The following is a 26,330-nucleotide window of genomic DNA, read 5'->3' as shown; positions in this document are numbered from 1 at the left end:
CATCATCCTTCAGGTCTGCAATTGTTAGACACAAATGAAATACAGGGAAAAGGATGGCTTTTATCTTAATTGTACAGTGCATGACCAAGTGCAGTTTACATTGAGCCTTTAGATGTGTGTATGCATTCAGGAAGTGTAATGCTGCTGATGTGTACGAATATTATAAAGTGCTCTCCACCAGGGTCAGATCATTACATGTACTTGGGACTGGCTTTGTTGGTCACCTGGTGGCAGCTACTGATTGCTGATGTGTGTTAGCTCGTTTGTAGCTAATGCTCTTAAAATTTAAATCTCTCAGAAAGAAGCCTCGCAGAGCTACAGTGTTGTTTTACCTGCCTTTGTGTTACTCCAGATGGTGTGTGGGGTGTTTCCAATGTATGGTGGGCAATAATCTTTCCAGCATCCAGTGTATCCTGTAAAAATGGAAATGGAATGTGTCCACCTGGAAATAAAGGATTCCAACACTAATGCTTTAAGCCAAAGCCATTTTATGTGAATGTCTGTGTAACATGTAAGCAACCAAATGATCTATAAAGATATTCCTAAAATAAGATGAAATTCATCTGCTCCCATGTGGATGATTGAAACAAAGGAAGGTCCTTAAAAAAATAGACATTGTCCCATTTTTGGCAGGGCCCTCAGGGCACCAACAGGCTTTACTGGCTCTGAACAATCTCACCTGGGGCCTCCACTCACACCCTCTGCCTGTGGGCACTAATGCCGCATTTAAGCTTGACCTGGGGCCTTTAGTCTTATCCTGAGCTATGTTGTAGATTTGCCTGCCTCCTGCTCTGCTTCTTTGCTTTGCCTCTTGGCTGGAGCTTTGCAGGTAGCTCATCTCTTGGGTGAATCCCTTGATTGTATGTTGTGGCTTTGTCTCCATCCACGTCTTTTGTTCCTGTCTGGAGTGCCTGATTGAACCCTGGATCCCACTTTTCACTTTCTACGTTTGGGACTATCGAAGGACCCTTTTACCAGTCCTCAAATCTATCTGCTTTGTTAAGATCCTGTGGAACTGTGCCCAGAGGGTGAGGGCATGCCCTACACTAGAGTCACCATCAACTCCCTTTCCTTGACCCTTACTGCTCCCTGACACTACTAGGGAAAACAAAAATCAGCATCTTAATTAAAACTAGGCTGAGTACTCCTTAAATTGTTTCCTGTGCCTTGCTCTGAGTGCCATGGAACTGGTTCCCCATGCTACTTCTTACTGTTCTGTTTGGAGAGGACATTTAGTGGCAGAAGTGGATTCCTAGTTATGCCCATGTGAATGTCCCTGTGCTGGTCGTTCTCCCAAATCTGTTCATACATAGGCTCCAGAATCTAAACTTTTGCAGATAAATTAAATGCCAGAAAAATTCTGATATGAATGTTTATGGGAAAAGAAGGAAAAAAAAATTACATTTGGGTTTACATGCATTGTAACAATGAGACAAAAGCTTATTTTGAAATGTTACTCGACTGAAGCATTAACATGAATTTTTACAAGCAACATCCTCAGCTCACAATTGTTTAATGTTCATCTGGATCAAGATGTTAGGGTGGGTATTTGTCAAATTTCAGGTGCTGAGTAAATGTGAATTCTATGAAGTTTGGCATGGATGATGCTCATTTTTTCTGATGTGTTGCTGATTATTCATTCTTCTCTCAGAAGTGCATGGTTTGGGTGATTCTGGGCTGTTTCCAGTTAGCTGAGCTGTTAAAACACTGTTTTGTCTTCCCAGTATGTGGTAAGCCAAAAACCTCAGGAATTCCAGATTTTGTTTAGCAAAAATACAAAAAACACCAGCTGTGCATTGCTGATTTACAACAACGATTTTGAGTGAACTTCTGTCTAAACAACAAGCAGAAATCCTGGAAGAGCAGGCAATGGAGGTTTGCCAAAGCTGGGTGTATTTGCATAGATGGTAGGTGGCAGCAGGTCAATCACTTAATCACCCGGGTTTGGGTTGTACTTCAAAACAAGTTTGGAAATGAGTGGGGAGTTATATTTCCAAGGGGCATGTAAATCTAGATTATTATTATTTTTTTTTTAATAAACTGAACATGGGGTTTGTTCAAGAGAAGAAATACTGTCAAATTTCCATATGAAAGACCACATCAGAGATAAGTAAGCCCTTCAAAATCAAGACACATTTTGTGCCTTATTCCCAGGATAATTTATTTTAAAAAATAAAAAAAAAAAATCAAGTAACTGACTTTCAGTGTTTGGAAGAAAGTTTTTCTTCCTCTTGTCCTTCTTTGAAGGGTTGTCATTTCTGTGTCCAGACCTGGCCCTGCAAATTGTAAATATATGTGCATGTATATACATCAATAGATACAATGTGGTAAAGTGAGAAAGTAACGTAAAGCTGTAGTGTGTATCTTAGTGTTGGATTTATGATTCTTATTCTTTCTGTTCTTGTGATGGACAGGGGGTTGCATGAGGTGACTTACAGTTGTGTGCCCTCTGTTGTCTGAGGATTTTTCATTCCAGAAACACGTGGCCATAACTCCTGATTACCCTAACCTGAGGCATTCACTATTTGTTATATTGATGGTGGTTCATTTCTATCTCTTCTTTCTCAGGTTTGCTTGAAGTACTGTAGAGAACTGAAGTTACTTTGTATGACTGGCCTTTTTTCAGATGTGTGCTCGTAAGATGATCCAGCAGTATACTTCTGATTAGCATAAACTCTAGTCCTTTCCCATTTAGGGAAGAGAGACACAAAGGAAGTTGGAGAGGAGGGAACAGGGTTATTTTACTTGTTTTTCTGTGTCTTGTGGTGGTTTCACTAAACAATGAGGTTTGTTGAGAACCCTCAAAAGCAGTAGTAAAAATTAATGATATTCAAGGTATTTGATTTTTTTTTTAAATTTCTAAGTATAGAACATAATATTTTAAAGTAGGATAAACACTTGAATAATATTTTTTACAGGGATCATGAAAAGACAAATCAAACTTCTTTTCTTAAATTGGGATAGAGGATGAAATTTTGAGGGATATGAAACTTAACAAAACAAAACAAAAAAGCCTAGAGAAAAGATAAAACATTCTTTTGAATACCAGAATGATGCCTTTCTCTAAGCACCCAGGTGAAAGCCTTGCCTCGGGAAATTCTTGCCTTTGCCTCCAGGTTGTTTTATGGATGTTGTGTGGCCCCACACCTGGGATAGGTGACCTTCCACCTTGGACCTTCTCTGCTGTTTTCATGTCTTTATGTGCCCATGAGGAGGTGAGCAGCCCTCTTTACAACTGCACTTCAAACAAGTTAGTAGTTCTATAGAGCCCTGTTCACAAAGTGATTTTGATTTTCTACATATTCTGTCATTGACTCTGCTCTGAAGTTTGTTTATTCATTCTTTTTCCAGTGAAAGTTATTTAGTACTGAATATTTGGGAAGGTAGTGCTTTGTCAATTATTTCTTACTTAGCAGAAATATTTTCCTCCTTATACTCTCCATTACTCCTCTCTATGCATGTCCAGTGTATTGGCCAGGGAATGCAGATTTTAGAGTTCTTTCTTGGCTATTTCAGTCATGGTCTCTTTAGAAATGTGAACTTCACTGCTGTGGGAGAAACATATGAGATCATATGGTATTTTCCCGATAAGATGTATGCTTCACAAAGAACTACTTGGAAGGTACCTGACCAAAATATCTCTTTTGGGGTTTCTTAGTGATATCACATCCTCAGCCTCTTAATTTAATTCTGTGAATGAATGGACTTCCAATATTTCATTCTTAGGAGTTATGCTGCTGTCAGGTAGGCTCTGTATACTGTACTTAACTGGATATAGAAGAGGCTTTTTCAGTGGAAAAGTGAAACCTGCATCTGCAAATCAAAATTCCCAAATATCTCAGTGGTGCACTACAAAGATTTGCAGTGCTTTAGCTTAACTGTTAATTCCTTTTAATAAGTCAAGAAAGACAGGATTACTGTGATCTAGGCAGGAATTGGAGGGATAAGTGAACTCCTGATGTCTTTACAGTAAAAATGCCTTATTTTAAATGGTGTAATAATTGAAAATCTTTAGATATTTTAGTGTAGTATTTTATGGATGTCTGTGATAGTCTCTGTGCCGTCTAACTGTGCCTCTAACCCTGAAGTGTCACTGGGGTTCATGTCAAATACTCACAGGAAGGAATTTTACAGTGTTTCACCGTGTTATTTTTTTAGGGAGTTTTTTTCTGAGAGCAGCATGGAGTACAGATACTGAATATTTTTAACCTTGTGGCCAGTTGCCAGTGATGATAAGTTATCAGCAAAGAAAAGGCTGGGAGGTTTTAGCATTTGGTAAGAGTAAGTAATGAGAGGGCAGATAATAGCATTGGTGTGTCAGGACACAGTGAGGGAATTGTAGCCAGGACCAAATCTTCCTGTTCTCAACTGCTCTTTATATGAGACATCTTAATTACTCCCTTGCTTTCTGTGTGATGAATTAACTATACAAACCACAGCCTCCTGGAAAAGTACGTGTGGTAACTAGAACAACCCTCTGTGCTCACTAGCTCCCATAGAGTTGATGACAATTCTTTCTGAGGCAATCTTATAACACCAAGATTTCAGTTTAATGCTTGAAATTGTCAAATTTTGGATGGCCAGGGGTAGTCAGTGGGAGTTGGTGGTTGCAGCAGCAGGCCTGGCACGAAGCCGAAGCTGAAGAGCTCCTCAGCAGTTGCCCATGGGGCTTTTCTGTGCAAATCCTGAATTTTGGCAGCAGCCCCTAGAGAGTCTGGTTCTGAGGGAAGCACCTTGGGGGAAACCCTCCAGTAGGTTTCTTCTTAAGGAAGGCAATTGTTATTAGCAGCCTGAAAGAAATCTTTAACCTTCTCAGGAGTTTCTTCTGCCTCTAAAAGTCTGATCTAAGTGGAAACCAACACTGCATGAGAGGTTACCTAATTTGAACCATTTCTATCTTGGATCCCAGGCAGTGATAAACTCCTAGCTTATTGCTATTGTTGTTCACTTTCACAGATGCCGCTTATTATAAAAAATAAGAGTGATAATGATGAACTTGATTGAGTAAAGTCCCTTTCCTCTTAGAGTCACAATCTGCTACCGTGCTGTATTTTTTTCACCTGCAGCTTCTCACAAGAATCGTGCATTTAACACTAAGTTTGTCCTCAGAATGTTTTACCCCTTAACATGTTTAATGAAGTCTGGCTGTATCTGCAGTACTGCTTTTACCTGTGCAGTGTTTTTCACAAAGATTTTTCTTTGCCTCCTGCAACCTCTCATAGCTATTAATAGCTTTCCTAAATGGTATGATCTGTGTTAATTATATTTTATTTCTGAGGGTTTATGACTTAGTATTTTAAAAAGGCACTTAGAGAGCTTGCTCATTTCTGAATTGGCAGTACCTGGTTTTGTTTCTCTTACTAAATTCCATTTAGCAATTTTTAAATTGCAGTTTCTAGCAGCTGTGAATGTAACGCATGTAAATACTTCGATATTTTCCCTTCAGGATTTTTCATGTTTTAGTTGGAGCATGTGGGAGAACCATTATGGTTTTGTCAGTGTGTGTTTCTAGCTTAACATTTAACAGGGAGGTACACAAAATTATGAATGTGCGTATTTCGCTGTAGAGAAGAGCTATTGAAGGATTGTTTTGAACTCAGGTATTTAAGGAGAAGCTTTCCTCCCCGCCCACACTTCTCTAAGAATGCCACCATTTCCATTTTTACCTTCAAGTTAGCTTTTGTTAAGTTAGCTAACCTGTCAAGGCAGTTTCGTGTGAGGATGAAGGAAAACATTTTATGAATTGTCATCTCATTCTCCTGGCACAGGAAAACAACATATAACGACAAAAATTCAAACAACAAAGGGCTCAAAAGGACAGCCAGATCAGGAAAAAGAAAGATCTATTATATAGTGTCACATTCATGAGCTCCTATTACTGTGCTCTTTGGCTCATTCTCATGAATGTTAACGTCAGAAGCAGGAGCTGTGATATGGATGGATAACAGGTATATTCCAGCCATGTGGCAATCTCTTTTCAAAAGTGCAAAGCAACTTGAGAGGATGAGGCAGTTAAGGATGTTCCTGTAAGGGAAATATGTGATCTTTATGATGGGGGAGTGAAAGGCTGCAAGGTTGTTTGTGTGGTTTGGTTTTATTTCTTTCTATAAGCATCAATATCAAATAATGTTATTGTTGAGCTAGTATGGCCAAGAACTAATGTTCTGGAGAAATCTCTCCTGTATCTGTTATATCCCTGGAATGCTATTAAGCTGTCATAGATAACTACAGGATGTCACGTAGCCTTTATATTTTACCCACTGGCTTTTTTCTTTTTTTTTTTTTTTTAATATCTTCATATTCTTGAATGCTTTTACCTGTCATGGTTCAGAGCTTTGATTCAAATAAATATTTAGGAACCTAGATGCATTGTCTTAAACTTCTTCAAACTCCGTTGGCTTGAATTATATCTTGATAAACTTACTGGATTTTGTTCAGCAAGAACTATCTCGAGAAGAGCCTTTTAATATTTCAATACTTTCATCCTGTGAAAAACAGGCATACCTAAGCATGTAATATAATATTAGTTCAGTGTTAAGTTTGGAGCAAAACTTTGATTTCACTACTAAATACTGATTTATGCAATCTGTATTCTTCACAGGGAGATTTTTAAAGGCATTATAAATCTTATGTTTTCTAGATAGTAATCTTGAAGATTGTCACTGCCTCATTTCTTTGCTTATGATGTGAAAAGTTTTTGGTTGTGTTTTTTTTTGTTGTTGTTTTGGGGAGTTTTGTTTGTTTGTTTGTTTCCCAAGAGGCTGGCTTTTTATCCTAATCTGTACCTTAACATATATGGAGTTCATGCCTGTCCCTTGTGAAAGTGTCAGGGAGAAGATATTTAGATGCCTCCCACCCTGGGGGACTGACTGTAGGGGCTCAGGGCACGGTTGTGTCACCTTGGTCACACTCCTTTGAAAAGGCGTGAAAGAACTGGTCAGAGACTCCTCTGTGTTTGCTCTGGAGCCACAAGGTAAATCAGGCCCAGGTGAAGGGGATGGCTTCAGCTGCATCCCAGCCATGCCTCTGCCTGGCCAGGTACCTCACTGATAAACTCTGACCTCTGACTTTTCTTTTCAGCTTGACCTCATCATGCCTTGTTGTTATGGATTTGTCAGATGATCCCTGTCTCAGTAGCTTAACCAGATGACCATCACCAGCCTTGAGCTCCTGCTCTTGTTCAGGTGCCATGGGACTGCACCCCTCTTGTTTGGTGAGGCCACGGCCCCATGTCTGCTTGGTGTCACCTTGGGCTTCCGACTGTCCTTTGCTTAGGGAGCTGCTCTCTCCTGCACCTCTCTGGCAACAGACACAAGGCAATTCTTCTAGTCAGGCAAGCAACTTGACTTTGCTTATAAAATAACCAACCCAAAATGGTGAGGAACACTGCACTAAGCCATATTTGAATGATATATGTTTTACAGTTGACTGCTGTTATGCATCTTGAATTTGTCTGCTAGCTTATTTTGAGGCCAAAAGGGGAGAAGAAAGCCCGAAAGCCCATTTTATTTCTGTTGTAATGAAATATAATTGACTTCAGTAGAACCACATGGATTACAAGACAGCAGAGTTTAGAGTAGTCTTGCCTCAACATAAAAGTTAGTTTAATTCTGAAATTGTTTATTTCAGAGAAAAGAAAATGCTCTCAAACTTGAATTTATTCTTGAAAAAAAAAAAAAAGCTTGGGGGTTATGAAATGTCCAATACAATTTATTTGTCTTCTCCAGAATATGAAAAATCCAGATAACATACATAGTTAACAGCATAACTGTGAATTCTAAACATAAAAACTAGTAACAGCTATTCAGACTACTTTGTGTTTGTTTATTCAGTGTTTCAGCTTATTTCTCAAGGTGAGAACCAGCTGGGCGAAGACTTGGTTGGAGTGGAAGGTCCATTGGGATCACATGCAAACACTTGGACAAAGACCCAGAGTTCTCATGCCCTTTCACCAAAGGCAGATTTGGGACTTTTACATTCTGCTCATCACCAAGCCCCAGCCAAAACTGAGGAACATCTGTGTTTGTTTTTTCTTGCCAATCTTCAGTATAACTGCAGTAGTTAAGGAGAAAAATCTTCTCAAACTGTGAGTCTAACTTACTCTACTTCTCTAGAGAATTCAGCCTTCCATTCCCCATCAATCAGTTTATAGTGACACATCTTGCAGGTGGTCTACCAGCAACCAAACATTAAGTGCAGCTGTCCATATATCAGGTGTTCAGGTTCCAGGATATAATGTCCAGTTTTGTTTGCTGGACCCTCAAAAAATGGAACCACTGGCTTGATTTATAATTGAGTAAATTTTATGGAAAGAGACAGATCCGTGCCATTTGCACTCAGACAAAACAGCTCTGTCATTTCAGGTTCAGGGCTATAGCCAGGTACACAGTAATGCATCATTTGCCTGTCTTTTAGGGATGAACACTGTGTATTTACCTTCTAAAATGATTAACATATTACTGAGACTGCCTTGCAAACTGAGATGTCAGCAAAGACAATATAAGCTTCTACACAAGCTGAAAAGAAACAGTACTTGTCACATGAAGGGAGAAAAAGAGGAGTACTTAACTGATATTGATTGTTACGGCACAGGCAGACGTCAAATGTACACAGCAGACAATTACAGAACAATTAGAATTATAGAGCTGGCCTCTCCTCTCAGTTAAAGGGAAACCCAGTGTGGGCAATGTGACAAGGAGGGGAACTGATTTCTCATCTTGTGAAGTGCTTCTTCCTCTGATTCCTGTTCAGTCAGGTCTTTCATTTGCCTTTAGCTGAGATGTTCGTTCTTGTTGCCTTTCCTAACAGAAAATCCTTGCTTAAGCAGAAGAAAATTGGCAAACTCTGAAAACTGATATGAAATCTCGGTGAGGGTGGGGAAATGAGCAAATAGTATCTCAATTGCTATTAGCTGTTGAAGATCTTCTGACTTCACTGTGCTTCCTCAGGCACCCTACACAAATCTTTCATCATCTTTCAGAGCAAAAGTGACTTCACCGAATAACTCACTGGAAGAATTAGAAAGGACCTGGATGTTGACATCTGTGCTAGTTCCTCAAATCATTGATCAGCTCCTTCCCAAATGAGCTTTGAAGATGAGATTCACCCTCCTAAGGAACATACTTAGCAATACAGAACAGCTGTTTCTTACTGCTACCCATAGGTATGTTTATCAGCAAATACTGTTATGTGTAGAAATGTCTTTAATTATTCTTAATGCTGAAATATAACTTAGCATGTCATCTTGTCACTTGTCATTGGCCCAATATCACCAGGCAGCATCTAGGTTGCCGACCTCATTGGTGAAGAGAGGATGATTGATTGATTGATTGATTTAATATAGATACAATGATGAACATAGTGTTGAAAACTGAATGAAGGTGAAGGGGTCTTTAGAGTGTTTCCTCAGCTAAGTTAAATTGTCCAGTTGACGCCATACTTATGAACTGATTGATGACTGACAGCAGAAGAGTAGTTTCAAACAGTGAAGTTATCTACCTCTTCATATGACACTTAGTTAACTGTTGGCTGCTGGAACTCTCTCCCATCTGTAAGGGCAATGGCTGATATCTAAACAAGAGTTAATGTATCCCAGAGTGTAAATATATATGTATGCAGGTGCATCTTCTAGGTTCCATGCATGACACTGTAGAAAACAACAACATAAAAAATACATCTGCTTAACCTTAGTGTGATCATGCTTGCATAAGAAACTAGTATCAATGTGTAACTTTAGAGTAGATGGGAGTACTTCTGAACGTTATACCAAGAACATCTCTGAACGGAATGTTTATGCTGAATTTGGGCTCAAAGTCCAGAGTATATGACTGGGGCTGCAATTGTCTCAGCTTTCGATGTACCCTCAGTGATGAAAGGCCGTCTGATATCACACATCTTAGACGTTTTCTGGTTGCAGGTACTAGTTTGTTTTCTGTCTATTTGCACTGGGGGTGGTTATGATTTTTCTTGACGGCTTTGTATCTAACCTGTTTCATAGAATGGATTCCTTTGGTGTGCAACAGGAGTGAGTAACTGGGAATCAGAGTCAATGAATGATTACTGTACTCACTATAGTAAGCCCAAACCAAAAGCACCTGTTATTTACATGTTCAAGCTTGTTCCTGTGGGATGCTGCTGGAAACTAATACATAGCTTTGGTTTAAATTGGTTAGCTGAGTGTGCTTATTAAAATGAACATTTTTCCATCTTCCCATGTTTTGCATGAAGACATCTTTGTTAATTTGTTTTCTCTTTAAGAAAATACATTCATTTTAGTGAAATCTTAATTTCCTTTGGCACTGGATGGCATGAAACACGAAAGATCACGTGGCTAGAGCACAGATCAATTGGTCCTACTTGCCCTTTTACTAATAGATTAAGGGCATTTTGCAGGTATTTGCTCCAATATTGGAAATATGAGAACAAATTTCGTTGGAATTGTTAACTGTTAGTTAACAGTTAATTGGAAACAGACATTCTTACAGGCTGCAGGTATTCTTCTGACATTAAGACTTTGCATTAGATTGTTACTGAGCTGCAATGTGTATTATTGAAAATCCTGTAGGTAGATAAGAAGTGGTGTAAGGTGTACTTTTACTTTACTAAAGGTTTAGGACCTTTATTTGGGCACATTAGGGCTTAGAATTTGAGTTTTGTGGGTTTGGTGTTTGCTGGGTTTTGTTGTTGTTGGTGGGTTTTTTTTGTTTCTTTTGTTTTGGGTTTGGTTGGTTGGTTTGGTGTTTGTTTTGTTTTTCTTCTATTTTGGGGGCAACTGTGCATTCCTGGCACATGATAGAGTTTGAAAAAATGGGGGTCAGAGACCTGTTTATAGCTTCAGAGCACTAAATGTTGCTGTTCATCTGAGAATCTGCATTATGACACAAAGTGATGCAGTGGATGTTCCATCCACACTGATCTTTCTTTAAAAGTTTTTGAGCTTGTTTACTGGAATACTGTATCCTTAGGGAAAGAAAAAGCACAAATAAATACATTTGCATAGTTAGCAGGTTTTGATTTTGCAAAGTTATGCCCCAGCCTTACATGAACAAAGGTAGAAAATGGACTCTAGCAAAAACATCTATATCTACAAGATGTTTTCTGTGAGAGTTTGTGAGGGTCATGGAAGATTTTGTGCCCACAGAACAAGATGTTCGTGCTGAAACTCTGTATGGAGCTGACTGATGGTGAATAACTGAAATAGAGAGGGAGTTTGCTGTGGTGATACGAGGGAAAAATCCTACTCAAAATTTCATTTATATGATGATGACTCTTACAGAAGTATTTTTCTTATTTAAAAGATGTTCCCCCAAAGGTTGGAATGTGACCATGTAGTTCAAATTGATCCTCTTGATTCATAACAGGAGGAGGATAGTTCAAATACTTAATTTATAACAAGAGATTTGTTATTGCATTCAGGTGGTGATAAACCCCCTTTACAGGCTGTGAGACAGCTATGGCTGAACTATTTGAGCAGTTTTAAGGTAGGAATGCAAGTCTAGATCATTGTATGAAAACATCCACCTAAATATTTTGAGGATTTCCTGAAAACAACAACAACAATAACAACAACGAAACCACAAACAAACAAAACCAAAACCCCAACACCTAATGCCTGAAAGAATTTTGGGGGCTGAAATACTTTACCTTAAGATTTTCCACTGCAGTTAACAGCATGAATATATCTTCTTTGCTTTTGTGATGATAAACATTGACAAGTGACCCTTCTTTAGACAGAAGAATTTCACTTCTGTACAATCAGTCTATCACATTTTGAAGAGCACTAACTTAATTTTTGAAACAAACATCTGGAAATAGATATGTAGGTTAGAAGAAATAGAAATATGACATCAGAGGAACAGCCCTTCCCCAGCAGTCTACCTTGAAATCTTAGTATTGTTCTAATATTTAGTTCACTCTGAGAAGGGAAGCTCCAAATTTGTTTTCTGATAAGGTTGTGGGAGGTAGAGAAGTGATTCATCAATCACTGAAGCGATCAATCCAGAATGGCCCACAAACTTAGAGTGAAGGTTCATGCTCTGGCAGCTCATTGTGGAATATGTGGTTTGTAAGGTGACTGGGGCACTCTGCCAGGGAAAGGGCAAGGGCTAAGACTGGGGTTAGAGCACTAATTCTTTCCTGAATATGGTAAATGCCTAGAAGTAAAGCTGTGATTCCCAGGACTCAGTGTTACATACGGAGTTTGAATAGGGTTGCAGAAGACAGGAATGAAGACTGTTTGTTGTTCAGCTATAGGATTCAGCACAGTTAAGAAAGGACTGGTATTTCCAGAGGGTGGTGGTGTATCTCTGTTATGGTGATTGCTGCTCGAATTAATTTTGTCACAGAAAGAATTTGGGTTAGAAAGAAGGTGCTGGCAAAACACTCAGCTTACATGGACCCCGTGTGAGTGGAATGGATGGAAATGCCACTTCTCATCCTAACTTTGTGCAATGCTTTAGGACATAGCAATGAACTTGTAGGCTCCTTCTTCATCTAAGCTTAAGCCTAGTCTTTTCTATGGGCCTTATAATACCATGTGCGTGGGAAAAAGGGAGCCTCGAGTTTGATACAATTCCAATGAAGTAACTGGGCATATTTGGTATGAACTTGGCTATTCCTGTGTCCTGGAAACAATAAGCTTTCCGCACACAAAGACAGTAATTTCACTTACTCTGTTTATGATCTACTGAGTTATGTTTTGATTTAGTCATCTTGCACAGACAATGTTTGATACACATCAAAATGCTTCCAGATTTAATCTGATAACTATTTTATAACACAACTGTCCAGGTGTCTAAGAATGACTGCTAGAAATGTATCTCCAGAGCTCAAACTCCGTCAGGTATATTGCATAAACCAAATGCTTCTGTAAAATAATTCCTACTTTAGCAAAACTAAAAAGAAATGTTTTATGCATATATAGGTACTTATGAAGGGATACACAAGGAAGGTTTCAGGTGGCTGTGGGAATTTAATGCTAGATTACTGAGACAAATAAAGTTTCCACCTGCTTTAAAATGCTAAGGGATTTGGGAATGTCAAGCAAAAGTACTTTGGCCCTTAAAATTATATGGTGTAGCTTATCCCCTGCCAGAAAAAGAAGCAGTAAAGCACTTCTGAGTAGACACTGACTGCTGGTGGGGACTTTGGGTAAAATACGGTTCGTCACTACTCAGCACTTGTCTTCTTCACTTTAGGAAGTAATTAAGTTGTGGTGGCCCTTTTAGTGATCTGAGCTATGAACCAAGAGATTCGAAGCCCAAAATCCAATAGTGTGCGCTCTCCTGTCTCCTGACTAATCCTATAAGGGGCAGCAGGTTGAACGGATTATCTAATAAGAGAACATAACTGCAGTCAGCTCGCTCTTCTACAGTAATTAATAGTGAAAACCCACTGAAATAAAGAGAATAAAATTCATTTGTGAAGGAATAATGAAATAAAATAGCTAAAGTGGAAGGCTGCCTATAGGAGAAGCAGATATCAAAAAGTAGCCTGGGAAGGTGGTTTCATGCAGCACATCATTCAGAAAATTTGGATGCACAATCATTTAGAAGTGGAAATACATCTGAGATTTCCTCACTGGCCAGGAAAGTTTGTAAAGCAAATGACTATTATATACATACAAGTGGAAACTCTACATTTATAGAAAGAAAGGAAGGTACACATTGAATTGCAGAAGCTGTTTATTGGGCCAGTTATTAAATTGTTTCTCTGTAGCTCTATTGCAGTGAAATGTGTTTACCCTTCTGTGGGGAAAAGCTACACATGCAAGGTACTTTGCAAGCTATGGAACTGATTGAATATATCTATACCACTCTAGAAAAAATTGTAGCCAAAAATCTCACTTTTTAATAAAACTTTCAACAACCCTCCCCCTTTTCTCTGCAGTGAAAACATTCCTTCTTTTCCACCCCCACACTTTCTCTTTGCTCCAGGGCTTACAGTCCTCCATGTCTTTTCTAGCTCATCTTCTTCTGTACTCCTCTCAGCCCCTCTGAACCCTATTGCTGTTCCAAGCTGGCCCAGAAACCAAAAAGGGGATTTAAATACAAACTGCAGGTCATTCCTCACTGCAGCTTCTTCACCTGTTGCTTTGGCAGCAGCATGACAATGCTCCCTAGCAGCTGGCAGTTCACCATACTGCAGATCTGCAAGATAAATCAGGGGCCAAAGCTTATCGGCTGTTTTCAAAAAGTTAGGGATTAATTTCCCTGGAAGGAATTTCAGCTAGTGTTGTGGGACTGTCTGCACCAAACCACCTTAAAACATTATGAACTTGGCAACTTACTAGCAGCAAGTTTAACTTATGAAATTTTCTGTTGGTGAAGGAGATTGGAAATTTTGCAAGGTAGTGTGCAGCTGCAGTCACACATTTTTCTGTCATTCATTGCAACTCGTATGTCCCTTCCAGAAACCTGCAGCTGTCTGCTTCTGTGTCCTTCGTGCATCTGGACCAAGTGCTCTTGTCTTCCCAAGGCAAAATCAAGTGGTAAGTAACTCTTTTTTTCTAAGTTGTGTGGAGACCTGGGCAAACAGCAGAGCCTTTTTCATGAAAAAAATCCTCAGTTTGGGACACATCTGGACTGAGGAACGGTGACAGGATGAAAACAACTCACCTAACTCTCATTTAAGATCAATCTGACAAGGACACCTCAGTTATGGTCATCTATAATAGAGAAACAGAGTGTGGAGTCATAGCTGAAATATTGTTGATTTCTTATTTTGGTTTCAAGGCCCTTTGAGCAAGATCTCTCACTGGTTTTGAATGGTGTCCAGCACACAGGAACTTTGATTTGAATATAACAATAAGGTCCCTGACTGTACATATGTAGACCAGTGACACTGTGCAGGCATGTGATGGTTCACTTGCTGAACCAGAAGACAGTCCTACTGCTCTTGCTTTTGAGGCAAGACTTCTGCCCTGGGGCTCTCCTCTCCAACCAGCTGAATGAAAACCTGTGTCGGTGAAGGCCAAGAAATTAAGAGGAAAGAGAGGAGTTGCTTGTGGCTGTTGGCTGTATTTAGTTGTCTTGTCATCCGTAGGACATATTCTTATCCAAAATGCCTTCAGATATGGTGTAATTTAGCATGAACATATTCTGTAGGGAGAGAGTTAATTACAGGACTCCAGTAACTTATATTTTCAGAGCTACAGTAATATCTTAGGTAAATAATAAGTTTATAAGATACTGGCTTCTGATACTACGCATATTCAGATTCTTGAATAACCCAATGACTTATTTTGCTATTCATTGCCTGAAAATCCAAAGTTCAGGAACATATCCCTGTGCCAGGAACAGCAGTATTAGTGTTTCAGGAGGTACGTAACTGCAGATGCTTCTTATAGATTTCTTCTGAGCCCTGATTTCTTACTTGCCACCAATGTGGAGCATTTTCTCATCTGGCTTCTGGTTTCACTGTTGTTAAGTCATTTGTACCATAGCTCCAGTGAAGTCAGTGGAGGTTCAATTGGAATTAATTAGCAGCAGTATTTAAACTTCAGCAGTCAGAAGCAGGATATTTTGCTACGGGTCATATTGCTCCTGAGACTCATTTTTCATCTGCCAGAACAGTCTTTTAGCTAGTTTTTGTCCGATCCTTAAGGATGGGATTGGAGGGAAACAGGCTGGTTTGTGGTGTGCAAATGCTTGGTCCTGTAGGAGCTGATCACCACCTATGCTGGATTTGAACCAGTACTATTACTCTGAAGGGATCCTATGTCATGGCCAGATTCTATTTCCTTTTACTGAAGGAACTGTGCCAGCTATTGTTCCCACAGACATTAGCATCCATCTTGTAGTGATGTCCTTATGGGATTTTGTTTCATCTTCTAGAAGTCTTTCGAATTATATGTTGTGGTTTGGTCTGGTGGTTGGGTTTGTTTGTTCATTTGTTTGTTTGTTCTTAAATTGCAGAACAATAAAATTTGTGCAAGAAGGGCAAAGCTTGAGCTTAGCTCTCTATTGCATCTGACCTTAAGCAGCAAAGGAAGGGCAGCTACCAACACATTTGGCACAACATTTGTTGCTGATACCAAGGCCATTGGGTAGAGACATCACACTCCTATTTCTGTCTATATCTGCAAAGGATGGGCACACTCTAGTTCTTAATAAATGTGTTTTCCTTCTTAGTTTATATTAAGACCTATAACATGAATCACAACACAGTCCTGATGCCTGTATTATACTCCTACTCCATACACCTACAGCAATCTCACAACAAAACAGCTCTCAAATTACAGCTCCTCTTCGCTACTGTGTGACACTGATACTGGATTTAGAATGGTAACTTATTAGCAGTTCTTTCTAATTGAGTAACAGAAACAACATTAATAAGTGAAGGTCTGATTGAAAAGGGTCAAATCTGCCACTGATTTCAGGAAGGGCAGGAGTAGAATTAAAGTTATTAAGACATAAATTTCCTTCATAAAATCAACCATGAAAGACTTTATTTCAATTTAAAATGGGGCTTATGACAGGGACTGTTAAATTATGTTATTTTCTTGTGTGTGTATTGTCACTTCTCTTGATGTTTCCCCAGAGACATCCCACTGGGGGGGAAACATGCTCAGTCCAGCATTACTGTCTTCCTGTGTGGTGAGGGAAAACAGACATATTGTATCATCAAAAATAACATGGCCTGACAGCCTCTAAAAATATACATCACACATCGCTAGCTATTTTAAATAGCTGGCTAAAGGAAGAAAACCCTTCCAACATATGTCAATTATAAAGTATTGACAGATCAACATTTTACATAAAAGAAACAGCTCCTCATTAGCAGAAACTTATAGTGAAGTTGCTAAGCATGTTTTAGCCATTTTGAAGAATTTAATACAAAGATACATTAGGCTGGTTAGATCCTCTAAGGGTACAAGTTTTGGAAATGCCCACAGAAGAAATTAAGTGAATCAATACTCTAGGTACTCATTCCATCATCTGTTTCCCAGTTATATAAGCTCAAAATTTCCTTTAATGACCCATGGTCAGGCCATAACATTGAGCAAAAATCAGTGCTGCAGGGCAAGGAAAACCATACAAATCATGGGATATAATTCTGTACCCTAGCATCATCCTGAAGTGCTCTCCTTTAGGCCAGGAGAGTTATTTAGCATTTGTACTGAAATAAATAGTAAGAACTGTGGCAGCTCCTGAGGGTGGATTTTGCTCTCGTCAAACCTGCCTGGATTTTGGAGCTAGTGGGAAGTGAAGCCTTCATAGATATTTCGGCTAGGAAGACAGGGGTGGGAAATGGAGTGTTTCTCTTCCTTATTATATTCACTTTTCAGAGTAGCTGACCAGGCTGTGAAGTATGAAAGCACCTTTCATCCACCACACTAATTTTCTTGCCATCTCAACTGTTATCTGACCATACAGGAATGTCTACAGTTCACTGTACTGTTATTGGGGGTAACACCTCAATTATTACCATCTGCTCAACAAGAAGACTCAAAGTGCTCTTTAGCCCTTGAACGGGATTAATTTAAGCACTTTTGTGCAAGCCAAAATGCTTCCTTTTGAAAACTCTTATTCTTCAATTAACTGCATTAATTTCCTGTACATCCTTATTTTGCAAGTCATCATTGTAATTTTTGCTCTGAGAGGTTGGTGACAAGAGGTTACCTGCAGTCTGATGTGCTTTACAGGGCAGGGTCACATCCCCGTGGGTTCTGAATGTGGTTTGACCATCAGTTCCAGGGATGCTTAGAGTATCCCTCAGCGAGGATTTGACATCAGGAGTCTTCTGAGGGTGTCCATTTGATCTTCATTGCTCAGAAGATTGAAACGCATTATTAGAATGGAATAAGAAATTCAGAAATTTCATTCTTTTAAGCTTTTTATCTCCTTTAATGCAATCCTAAAATAATACTGTATTCAAGATTAGCATTTTATTTGGGTATTCCCTAATTTTTCTTTTGTTAGAAAAAAATGTCTTGCCGACACCATGTTTACCATTAGACAGATAAGATGCAGAGTGATCTGTGGTTATCTTATAATCGCATAGTATGGAATGGTAGGGTTTTTTCAGGGGTCATAACAATAAACATCTATTTTGTAGACACTAACCTCCAAAACCCAGTTAGGCCCTTGTGAATTGGAATAGTCTTATATTGTTGGTGATGCTTTTGACTTGCTGTGAGACCTTGAATAAAAGGCAGTCACTCTGTGTTACCTCAGTTTACCTTCCCAGCCACTTCTTTATGTGTCTCTGAAACCTTTGGAACACAGATTGTCCCTTAATGTAAAAATAAATAACCAAATATTTGTGCATAACAGCTTTGTGGTTGCAAGTAATGACAAGGGGTTGCTGCTTTTTTTCCCCTCACATTTGGAATTGCTAAGTCCATGAAAGAGAAAGAAACAGTACTTACTCTGTCTACATTACAAAATATTGGAGTTACGTAGCTCCATCCTGGAATGGTAATAAGCACAGAGGAGACACCTGTGTTGTTGTCATGCCACTGATTATTGTCAGAGTTTCCTGATCTGGCTGATGTTGGAGGAATTCAAACTAATGTCCTAAATAACTAAGCCTTGTTGATTTGCTTTACTGGTGAAACAACTAATCCATTTTTTTGTAGAGAATGGCTAAGAAAAAGTACTCACTGTTTCAAAAAATGAAGTTCTAGAGTAACTTTGTGTTGTTGTAGTATTAAAGAAAGCACTGTCAGTTTGAGACAAACATTTTCTCTGTGCTTCTTTGTCCCCCTCTGTCTCTGGAAAGAGAAAATTTCCTCAGGAGCCTCAGAATCTGTTCTTGCTTCATGTTGTTATTATTCAGGGAGCTTGCAGTGGAGTTTTACTGTCAGCACATAAAGGTTTAATAGAGAACTGCAAAACAGCATAACCTGGTCATGCTCTATTAGTGTTTCATGTCTCTAGATGTGTTCTCTGGACAACCTCAAAAAATGTTGCTTTTGTGCCAAAGAGGTGATGTGAATGGTGCTCCACTCACTGATGGTATCCTAGGTTTACTCTGTGTTTGCAGGACCAAGTTATGAATTTAGAGGAGGCTTAAGACTTACTCAGTGGAACTTCCGTAAAATATTCCTTTCTAGTTGTACTGGAATACTTCTCCAAGGCAACCCTCCACTGCAGAATGAAAGTTACAGTATTTCAGAATATGTCTTTCCATTTAGGAGAGGCATCATGGTTTGGGAAAATGTTATATTTCAATTACAGAGGTAATTATCCTGAGGTGGCTGTCCCTCTGCCACTCTGTTTCACCCGTTAGCCATGCCTTGGTAGAATAATCATGTGCAATAAGATGTAATCCACTTTAATCAGGACAGATCTATGGGATGACTCTATCAGTGTGGAAGTTCAGCCAGGAAGAACTACGAGGTCATTCTCTGATGTCATGTGTTGAGATGGGAGACTTGTTATCTTCTTCACCAGAAATTTGTCAAACACCTAGACACTGAGTCCTCTTACAGCATCCTTCAGGTTTGCTGCAGTTTTCTTCCTCTTGTTATCCCTGTTCTGGAGCTGTGGGGCTCAAAGTATTAATGAATGTAAATTGCTTTAGAAATTGAAAGAGCTGTTTAAGTGCTGCTGCTGCTATTGTTATAGTAGCAACTCCAGGCTGAAGGGAGTAAATTCTTCTCTTGCTGTGCTGTAGCTGCTAAATAGAAGAAAATGCAGACTTGTAACCTTTCTGAGTGCTGGAGTTAGGGGTTAGTCATCCTCTGCCCTTGGATTTGCACAGCAATTTTTTGTTGCCATGCTTCAGAAGTGAAGGACTTTATGAGGCAGAATACTTCAATAGGCTACTTAAAATAGATGTGTGCAGGTGGCAGTGTATTTGGGTTATAAACTATTTGTGGATAATGAATTAGTCTTTCCCTTAATAATCAATTTTTGCAGCATCTAGAAGCTGGGGGGTGGAGGGAGGGGGGAAAGGTGTGTGGATACCTTCTAGTTATTTTACCATTCTAAAAAAACTGGTTTTGGCAAATTATCAACAGGAATTAATAAACATTAATAAAACTTGAAAGTAACAGCAAAAAATGTTTGATTCAGAGGTGGTAAGTACTCACCTGCTGCCATCCTAATTGCTGTGTGCTCTCCAAGCATGAGGAGGCTGGACAGAAGGAGAGCCCGCTTGGATGGGAAACTGGGGGGGGTGGCAGGGAGATGAAAGGCTCACCTTTCACAATATGCTCTGTAACGGTGACAGAAAATGACTTCTGCTAGCAGAGCAGCAGGCACGGGGCTGGAAAGAAGCTCAAAAAGCATGTCTGGGAATGTGACTGATGGGTGGTGCAGTGGAGATGAAAGACCCTGCAACTCCACTCTTTTGGGAAGTGTCATGGAAAAGAAAGCACAAGATGGAAGGCCTGGGGAGGGGAGATCCAGCCAAGGTAGGAATGTCCTGCCCTCTGGTTTCACGCAGTCATGAGCAGAGCCTAGGGTCTCCCGTGTAAACAGTTCATGTTGGTTGTTGGTCAAACTCTGCAGTGCTGAGGGTCCTTGGCACCAGGGCTGAAGATGGCGGGCCAAAGTGGCATCTATATCAGGGAGGTGGCTGGTGTGGTGGATGTGGTCTTCCTGTCTCATGGACAGAGGGCATGTTCCATGATGGTCAAATCTATGGATGAATCAAGACAGGCAGTAGGGACTGGGATGGGATGGGATGGGATGGGATGGGATGGGATGGGATGGGATGGGATGGGATGGGATGGGGCGGGGATCCAATTCAGTGGGCATGGCTGTGCAGGCTGGAAACTGGCCCTGCTGCATTGTTGCGGAGGCAGGGTCTGATGGTCCTGGGAGTGTTGGGCAGTGGGCAGAGTGAGGAGAGCCCCAGGGAGGCTGGGCAGAGGCAGCTGGGGCTGGTGGTGCCCTCAGGGCCTGGCAGTTACTGTGGATGGCCTCCAAGGAGCTAGAGAGAATTCAGCAGCCGATTTGCATGTGGCTAGAGTGTAGCAGATAATAAATAACAGGCTCTTTCTTAGCTAATGATGACCCTTGAGGGGAGTCTGTGGATAGCATGATGTGGGCTCCCCTCCAGTAAGCAAGTGCAAATCTTTTGACAGGAGCTGCTGAACCCATTGATTCATCACTGATTAATTTGGTATGGGAAATAAACACTGTGATTAGGCAGGACTCAGTAAATAGGATCAATCACATTCAGATTACTCTATGCCATAAACTACATTTTAGTGGGAAGCCTTCCCGGGGAACACCTTTTTCTGCAGTTAAGCCAATTTGCTGCTGAGGCACAGGAAGGTAATTATTTTCCTAATTGACTTTAGGAGTATAGCAGATATGTAATAAAAGATTGTTAATAAAATGATAAAACACGTCATTAATGATAACATTGATAGTCTTGAATATTGTTTGGAAAGGAAAATAATCCCAAACCTAATCTTAGTGAGATAGAGCTGGAAAAGTCAGTAGAGAGGGGGTAAAGAGACAGAAGAGAAAAAAATGGGAATGCAGATGAAGTGGCAGAGGTAAGATCCATGAAAAGAGGCAGGACACATGCAGAGAAGATAAAAATAAAGAATCCTAGAAAAGATAAACCTTTGAATTTCCGATTTTTCTGTAGGCTTCCTGCATGAAGCATCAGAACTGCTCTGAGGCATGGATGTGCACATACACACTTTCCCTTGGGTCATGAATTAGAAACTTGGATAACATATTTGATTTAAACAATGTGCTATATAAAAATGCTTTTAGTTGGTTGAATGTCTTCTTCACAGGTAATAGATCAGGTGCATCAGGGCAGACTCTTGGAAATATGTTGTTAACTTGCAAAAAAAAAAAAAAAAAAAAGAAAAAAAAAAAAAGTTGTTGAAAAGGGACACACCAGGAGATAACACTTTCTCATTAAAACTTAGGTATAAATCATAGTGCCATTGAAGTTATTCTCATTACCTTCAGCCTCCATTTCCAGCAGATATGCAGAAAGTTTTAACTCAGCAGTGTCAGCCACACTACAATGAAAAGCCGTCCTGTAGGAAATCTAAGGATTCCTCAGTCCTTTCATTTATGACGCTAAATGACTGAAACATGGGAACATCACAGACTCCATTTTTGGAAGCCCCCTTACAGGCTGAAAACACATGCACGCACACCATTCTAAAGCAAAGGGAATGACAATCTTTCCCTTTTTAAGTTTTTTCTTGAACTAAGGTCAGGTAGGATAAAAGTCAGTACGCGGGGGAAAACCTTAAGTAGCAGCATGTAAGAACTTTCATGCTGAATCAGACCAATACTTCATCTTGTTCTGACATCTTTGTGAATGGTGACATTGCCTCAGTGGGCAGGTGGTTAGTGTAGAACAACCTGTGCATAGGCAAAATTTCTTCCTAATCTTGTCAGATAGGGGTTGGGATTTGCTGTGCTGCACGAAAAGCAGTCATAGGTTCTGAAAGTGCAGTTACAAATACACTGGGTAGTTTTTTTTCCAAGTCCTTGTCTTGACATGTAATTTGTTGTGATTGATCCCCATTAAATGCTGCAGAACACCCTTTTAATCTGACAGGGCAAGAATATCCCCGTAAGGTTCACCTTATTTTGGTTTCACTCAGCATATTTTTACTTTCTGCTCGAACTTCCATCTCTTAAAACTGTTTAAAACACTTCTTCTGTTGCTAGGAGAGCAGAAAAAACAAGAGAGAAAATGGTCAGCATCCTACTTCACATGCTGCTAGTTAAAATAATTGTGAAGAACACATTTCATGCATCCGTTTTGCGTAAAATGCTCTTAGCATATATTTTCAGCACCTTTGAAAGCCTCTTTCATCTTTGCCAGTGCGGTAGATAGCAAGTCTTTCTCTTAGCACTAGCCACGACAGCTGGCAGAATGCCTCAGTCATCTCTGTTTACATAGAATCATAGAATTGTTTAGGTTGGAAGAGACCATTGGGATCATTGGGTCCAACCATAACCTAATTCTAGCATTAAACCATGTCCCTAAGAACCTCATCTATATGGCTTTTAAACACCTCTGGGGATGGTGACTCCACCACTGCCCTGGGCAGCCTGTTCCAATGCCTGACAACTCTTTCTGTGAAGTATTTTTTCCTCATATCCAATCTAAACCTCCCCTGGCACAACTTGAGGCCATTTCCTCTCATCCTGTCATTTGCTACTTGGGACAAAAGACCAACACTCTCCATGCTACAACCTCCTTTCAGGTAGTTGTAGACAGTGATAAGATCTCCCCTCAGACTCCTTTTCTCCAGGCCAAACAGCCCCAGTTCCTCAGCTGCTCCTCATCAGACTTGTGCTCCAGACCCCTCACCAGCCTCGTCATCCTCCTCTGTGCTCTTTCCAGCATGTCAATGTCTTTCCTGTAGTGAGGGTCCCAAAACTGAACACAGTATTTGAGGTGGGGCCTCAGCAGCACTGAGTACAGGGGGATGATGGCTTCCCTATTCCTACTGGCCTCAGGAGTCTTTATTTTTATCTTCTCTGCATGTGTCCTGCCTCTTTTCACGGATCTTACCTCTGCCACTTCATCTGCGTTTCCATTTTTTTCTCTTCTGTCTCTTTACCCCCTCTCTAATGACTTTTCCAGCTCTACCTCACTAAGATTAGGTTTGGGATTATTTTCCTTTCCAAACAATATTCAAGACTATCACTGCTGCCTCATGTTCAGCTGGCTGTGGATCAGCATGCCCAGATCCTTTTCTTCCAGGCACCTTTCTTCTGTCTGGAGCAAGCTGTGTCCCACACACTATTCCCACCCCAGTGCCTCTGCAAAGCCACAGCATCCCCTGCCAAGGCAAGGACAGCCGCGAGGGACAGCAACATCTCAGTCTTCACCCTCATCCACACCCATCTGCATTGTTTGGCAGTGCTGAGGCCAAACAGGCCTCCCCCAGCGTCAGTGCTGCCCTGGCAACCAGGCATGTTTCACTGCTGGATCCCTCTGTGCAAAGCTGGTGGGGAGCCATGGCTGGGTCCTTTTCCAAAAGCATGGGCAGCAGCTGGGCACTGCCACCAGCTTGGGGACAGTTGTGAAAGCTGCGCAGCCTGGATGGGTTTTGCCCCTTCCATTTTCCTGTGTTCTTTCCCCACTGCCTTTTCCTTTCACTCCAGTACTAAGGGCCAGCGGTGACCACTCAAATCCCATTTGCAGTTGTGGCTGCTCAGCTGACTGTTCTCCATATTTATCAGAGCAAATTGTTTCCTAACAGGTGTTACTGAGTAAAAACCCTGCTATTCATTCAGTGACTGTAACAATGACATTAAAGAAAATGACGTTTCTATCCCTTTTTGGAAGGGACATGCCTTTTCAGGGAACAGATATATCAATCTCTTTTAAAATGCTTGAAAAGGAAAATAAAAGGAAATTAGTGTTTTGCCTTGCCTTGTTCTATTTTCTAATCAAAGTGGAATTGCTATGCAACAAGAGCGTTTGATGCTATAACCACTTTTGCTAGTTTTAAATACTCAAGATGTCTCTATGGTATTTTTTTCAGTAAGCATCATCAGCAATAATTTCCTTCTTCCTGCAACAGGGCAAAAACTATTGCAAAACAGCATATTTATAGATAAGTCAGTGGAACCAGGAACTTCCAGCTAAAATTTTGACTATAGCGTACAAGAACTTTGTGGACTGTGGTGATGCATCCTCTGGCTTCCAGCTCACGTGAAATATCCATCAAACTCAATTAACTGATACTCGATACCAGGTGCTGGTATCAGAGTCCAGGTCCCGGTAGTGCTGGCAGAGCGTGGGTCTCAGGTCCACCGGTCTCAGGTGACAGGTTTTGGTCCTGGTGGTGGATGGCCACAGTTGCAAGTTGCAACCTGGGCATTTTATGTCAGTTGGTGGTGGGGGTTGCCGGAGCACACTGCAGGCCTGGTTGCAGATTTTGGTGCCTGATATCACTGGAGCTTCACTTGAGCTTACATAAACTTCAAGAGTTCTTTGAGTTTTAGCAATTCACAGTGATCATGCATTTTGCACTTTAACTCACTGTATTTAGGCCTTTACAGAAAGCCCAATTAAGCAAGCAGCATGAGCAAGCATTTTTCTGTAACAAGCAGGCCTTAAACATATAATTTTAGCAAGCAAACTTTGAGACAAAACCTTAAACATATTATTTTAGCAAGCAAGTTTTGAGATGATAACTCACAATATCTCAGCCTTCCACACTTAGGCCGTATGATAAGGACCACCATCTCTCACACACACTCAAACCGTATGCTAAGAGCCACTGTGTCTTACAGTAAGTCCAAAACTTAAGAACATGAATCTTGCAGAATCAATAACTCGGGTATCTCCACCCAAATCCAGTAGGTGATAAAAAGAAGAAAGAGATGTTTGATGTTGACTCCTGTAGATGGAAAGGTCTCCAGAAGTGAGGCTACTTTCCCAGTTAGGGTCACCTGAAACAATGGATAAGAAATGGCAGAAAGAAGACAGCAAACACCTTGGAGTGGTGGCAGCATTATAGAAAGTATTTTTATGGCTGGTGGGACTACTGTTCATCCATCTTTGCTGGGACTACTTTTTTTAAAGCTCTGACACGACATTCAGCTGACTTAGCAGGCTCGAGTTCCTCGGCAAACCACCTTACATTGCCAGGTCAGTCAGTACTACCTCAAAGTTGCTGGTATGCACAGCTTATGAAATAGGCACTGACAGTGACCACTGTTGGGGAGAGGGACATAAACAGACGGCTTCTTCAGGTATGGCATGACTTTTGTACATGACATTAAAAAGGTAAACCGATTCACAGGGATTGAACAAATGATGTTATGGTTTTAACTGTCTGTGCTGCATTTCACATTTTTTGAACAAATACCTTATGTTTTGCAGCTTGCATTTGATTGGCGAATCTATTTGGGCCTTTATCACATGGGCATAGATGCTGAAAGGAAAAAGTGAGGCTATTTTGTGCACCCAACCACAGCTTTTTTTGTGCCCTACCCATCTACCAAATCCTGCTGTCTGTTTCACCATGACAACAATTTTCTTAATCCCATCATCTTTGTCCCACAAGACTGTCAGAAGAAAGGGAGGAAAATATGAAGAAGTTGGACAAAATAATGGTGTAGTGTGAAGAAGATACTGTCTTGCATGTGCATATAAAAGGGTATTCATACATGTGTAATGCACAGTAAGTGAAAGAGTAAGTCTGCTGGAAGACAATGGGAAATCACCAAGAAAAAAAAACCCAAACTTCAAGCAAAGTACTTTCTAAGTTTTACTACAGATGTTTTCATGAGTGGCTGCTGTGCCAATAGACAGGGTATGGTGTGGATCCATACGCAGAGGCCAATGTGCAGCAGCATGTTTCTGTGCTGTTTCGGTTCTCCAAAATGTTAATGGTGTGATGCTCTTTTGCAGCCATCACCTTAGTAGAT

The 26,330-nt window shown here is 40.4% G+C and overlaps 1 protein-coding gene and 1 long non-coding RNA gene across 2 annotated transcripts in view; both read left to right on the top strand.

Moving 5' to 3' along the window:
• Positions 1-7,496, top strand: part of LOC110360940 (uncharacterized) — a 31,853-nt gene extending 24,357 nt beyond the window's left edge. The window contains exon 8 of the long non-coding RNA XR_010470155.1: positions 7,081-7,496. This is a non-coding gene — a long non-coding RNA (uncharacterized LOC110360940). The remainder of the gene's footprint in view (positions 1-7,080) is intronic.
• Positions 7,497-14,415: 6,919 nt separating this feature from the next.
• Positions 14,416-26,330, top strand: part of CPNE4 (copine 4) — a 283,195-nt gene continuing 271,280 nt past the window's right edge. The window contains exon 1 of the mRNA XM_065051707.1: positions 14,416-14,488. The gene's annotated coding sequence lies outside the window, so the exon portion shown is untranslated. The remainder of the gene's footprint in view (positions 14,489-26,330) is intronic.

This window comes from Columba livia, chromosome 2, assembly GCF_036013475.1.
Source record: "Columba livia isolate bColLiv1 breed racing homer chromosome 2, bColLiv1.pat.W.v2, whole genome shotgun sequence".
Lineage (NCBI taxonomy): Eukaryota > Metazoa > Chordata > Aves > Columbiformes > Columbidae > Columba > Columba livia.
Note: the sequence above shows the minus strand (reverse complement) of the source record. Positions and strands in the feature narration are given on the sequence as shown.